We start from the raw sequence: 4,126 nt of genomic DNA on the forward strand, positions 1-4,126 counted from the left end.
AAGAGAGCTGGCACAGCAGGGACACTCTCCTTCCTAGTGGCAGCCTCTATCTAGTGACCTGTGTGTGTGGTGGGATAGAGGCAGGGCCCCCACCTCAGTCGGTAGGATCTGAAGAGCAGGCCCAGGACCAGAGCCCCTTTAGTTCTACTGTGGGCCTGGCTGTGTCTGCTTCACAGATCAATGTCCATGTCCGCCCACATCCACTCCCTTCAACCCTTCCTGTCCTTGGGTGTGTTCTCTGGTCCATCTAGACTTCCTGCACACTGGTCTCTGAGTGAGAGTTGGCTCCTGGGAAGCTTCACCAGCCACAGTTTTTTTTTTCCTTTTTCTTTTTTTTGTTGAGTTTTAATTTACATACAATAAAATCCACATTTAGTGAACAGTTCTGTGAGTTCTGATAAATGCATTCAGAGGTGTACTCATTTCCACAATGACGATGTATAACAATTCATTCATTAGCCATAAATTCCCCAGAACCCTTGGTAATCATAGCCTCCACCCCCACTGCACAACTCCTGATCTCTTGTCTGTCCCTATAGTTAGGTCTTCGCAAGAACGTCTTAAAATGAAATCATACGTGGTAGCCTTTTGGTTCTGGCTTCTTTCACTCAGCGTAATGCATTTCAGATGTGTCCATGTTGTATGTTAAGACTTCATTCCATTTTCATTGCTGAGTGGAATTCCTTTGCCTGGGCGACTCACAGTTTGTTTAACCATTCCCCAGTGAAGTGACATTTGGGTTGTTTCCAGTTTCCACTCTTTAGCAATTTCAGTTAAAATCTTTATTACATTTGTTATAGGTTTTGTGTAGATATAACTTTTCATTGCGCTCAGGTAAATACCTGGGAATGGAATTTCTGGGTCATATGGTAGATATTTAGAGAACTTTCTCAGAAACTGCCAAACTCTTTCCAATATGGATGCTTGATTTTCCATTTTCATTATCATCAGGCGTTTATGAGACCTCCAATTAGTCCACGTCCTGATTAAACTAGATTGTCAGGGTTTTTAAAGCCATTTTAATGTGTCTGTAGTAGTATCTCATAGTGTTTTTAACTACCATTTCCTTAGTGATTGTGATTTTGAGCTCCTTTTCAGGTTCTTATTTTTCATCTGTGTATTTTATTTGGTAGAGTTTCACCAAATTTTTGCACATTTTCAAATTCAGATTCCCCAGGTGACTTGTCCTCATCTGTGTGTGTGTATTTAGATCAATGTGATTTTATCCCGTGAGTAGGTTCACATGTCCACCACCATTGTCAATTCCATCTCCACAGGGATCCCTCGTGTTGTCCTTTTCTATCAACATCCACCTCCTCCCTCCGAGGTGCCCTTCACTGCCCCTAACCCCTGGAATCCACTAATTGATTCTCCATTTCTAAAATTGTGTCTTTTCAGAAAGGGTATATAGAAATAAAGAATAGGGGGCCGGCCCCGTGGCTTAGTGGTTAAGTGCGTGCGCTCCACTAGTGGTGGCCCGGGTTTGAATCCTGGGCGTGCACCAATGCACTGCTTGTCCGGCCATGCTGAGGCGGCGTCCCACATACAGCAACTAGAAGGATGTTCAGCAGCTATGACATATGACTATCTACTGGGGCTTTGGGGAGAAACAGGAGGAGGATTGGTAATAGATGTTAGCTCAGGGTCAGTCTTCCTCAGCAAAAAGAGGAGGAACTGTATGGATATTAGCTCAGGGCTGATCTTCCTCACACAAAAAAACAAAAAAACAAAAAAAACAAGCAAAGGTTGTTAAATAAAAAGAGAAATAAAAAATAGAGTCCTATAATATCTAGCCTTTTGAGATTGGCATTTTTCACTCTGCATAATCTGCTGCACACTCATCTTCATCACTGTTGCATTAACGGTTGATTACTTTTCATTTCTGAGTAGTATTCCACAGTCCCAATGTACCAAAGTCTGTTTACCAATCCACTCATTGAAGGATACCTGCATTATTCTCATTTTAGGGTTATTATTCATAAGGTTGTATGAACATTTGTGTATAGATTCGCTATGAAAATAAGTTTTCATTTTCCAAAATAAATGTCCAAGAGTACAATTGCTGCATTGTATGGTAACCAAAAGTTTGTTTTTTTAAAGAAGCTTCCAAACTCATTCCGTTGTAGCTGTAGCTTTTCCCATTCCCAACGAGAGGCGTGAGTGATTCAGTTTCTCCACATCCTTGCCAGTATTAAGAGTTGTCACTATTTTTATTGTAGCCATTCTGATAGGTATGTAGGGATATATCCTTGTAGTTGCATGTGTGTTTCCCTCATGGCTAATGAGCACATCTTTTCATTTGCTCTTTGCCATCTCTATATCCTCTTCCATGAAATGTTTGTTCTTGTTCATGCCCAATTTCTGAATGGAGTTATTTTTACATTCATTTTTGAGAGTTTTTACATTCTCTATACATTAGTCATTCATTGGATACATGGTTTACAAGTATCTTTTCTCTGTTACTGTTTTTTCATCCTGTTTAGAAAGTTTTACAAAGCGAAATATGTTAATCTTGATGAGGTTCAATGTATCTTCTTCCTTTTGTGTTTGAGGCTTCTGATGTCATCAAACAATTCTTGTCTAGCCTTCAATCCCAAATATTTTTCCTATGTTTCTTTTTCTAAAAGATAAAAAAGGAATTTCCTGAGAGGTACATGAGCAATTTATCTGTATCTGATCATGAAATCACACCTCAATACAACAGCATGATGACTGTCCCTTCAAGCTCCTCCTCAAGCACTGCCCAGCCCCCTCCCAGGGATAATCCATTACTAGAAAGCATGACTGAGGGATTTTCCCCAAGCACAGAAGGAAGCCCAGGGCACAGACTGAGGTTTGTGTGCATGCACTGGGGGCAGGGTGCACACTTTCTAACTCAACACCAGAGTGAGCTCTGAGTCCTCAGGTACAGACATTGGGAATAGGGCCCATTTTGACAGCCAGCTTTAAGCTGAGACTTTTCTGCTCAGCAGAAGACCTAACAAGGCCAGAAGAAGGAAGGAAGTAGATTTGCATTTCTTCAGAGAATAAGAGAGGCCCCGAGGCAGATCTTCAGCTGTGGGCTCAGAGGCAGAGCTCTGGGGCACCTCCACCATGGCCTGGACCCCTCTCCTGCTCACCCTCCTCACTCTCTGCACAGGTCTGCCCCTTAGGGCTCAGCCCCCAAAGAAACCAGGGAGCAGCCTGGGCCCGACCTTCAGCTCTGCAGAGGGGAGGCTCCAGTCTATGTGCCCTCTGGGAATGAGACCCTCATCCTCACACTCACCTCTCCTCTCCTCTCTTGCAGGCTCTGTCATCTCCTCTGAGCTGACACAGCCACCTGAAGTGTCTGTCGACTTGGGACAGACAGCCAGGATCACCTGCCAGGGAAGCAGCTTTGGAAGTTATTCTGCCAGCTAGTACCAGCAGAAGCCAGGTCAGGCCCCTGTATTGGTTGCCTATAGTGATAACTACCAGCCCACAGGGATTCCTGACAGATTCTCAGGCTCCTACTCAGGGAACACAGCCACCCTGACCATCAGCGGAGCCCAGACAGAGGATGAGGCTGACTATTACTGCCAGTCATTGGACAGCAGTGCTAATGCTCACAGTGACACAGGCTGATGGGGAAGTGAGACACAAACCCCCTTCTCATCTGTGTCACACTCTCCTCCAGCCCCAGGAGGACTGTAGACAAAGCAATGAGCAGGTCTGGCCTAGGTCCCCAGATCTCAGGTCCCCCAGCTGCACTCTTCTCCCAGTCCTCCAGGCAGGCTCTGCAGTGGGTGCATCAGGACTGGATTTAGGGCTGGTAGGACCAGGATGTACTGGTGTTTCCTGTGCAATGGTGCGAATTGGGCTCAGAGGGCCTGAAGTGACGTACAGACAGAGGGACATATATGGCCATTTGTCCTTTTGTCTGTATTTCCATTTGGGAGTGACTGAGCCACCGATTGTTCCACTTTCTCTAAGTTAGTGCTCAGAATTGCTGAGGTCAGATGGTCCTCTGAAGCCTCTGACTGCCACGGCAGCCTGAGACTCTGAACGGGGCAAATTAAGGTAGTGGACTCGGTAGTGTCCCCATGGATCCCCTCTTCAGGGCTCACACACCCACCCATCACTGCTGGGAATCCCTGGATGTTCATAG

General features: G+C 45.1%; 1 pseudogene; it reads left to right on the forward strand.

Annotated features, from left to right (window-relative positions):
- The first annotated feature begins 3,093 nt into the window (after positions 1-3,093).
- On the forward strand, positions 3,094-3,603 carry LOC131398376 (immunoglobulin lambda variable 3-19-like; annotated as a pseudogene).
- Positions 3,604-4,126: the final 523 nt, after the last annotated feature.

This window comes from Diceros bicornis, chromosome 35 (assembly GCF_020826845.1).
Source record: "Diceros bicornis minor isolate mBicDic1 chromosome 35, mDicBic1.mat.cur, whole genome shotgun sequence".
Classification (NCBI taxonomy): domain Eukaryota; kingdom Metazoa; phylum Chordata; class Mammalia; order Perissodactyla; family Rhinocerotidae; genus Diceros; species Diceros bicornis.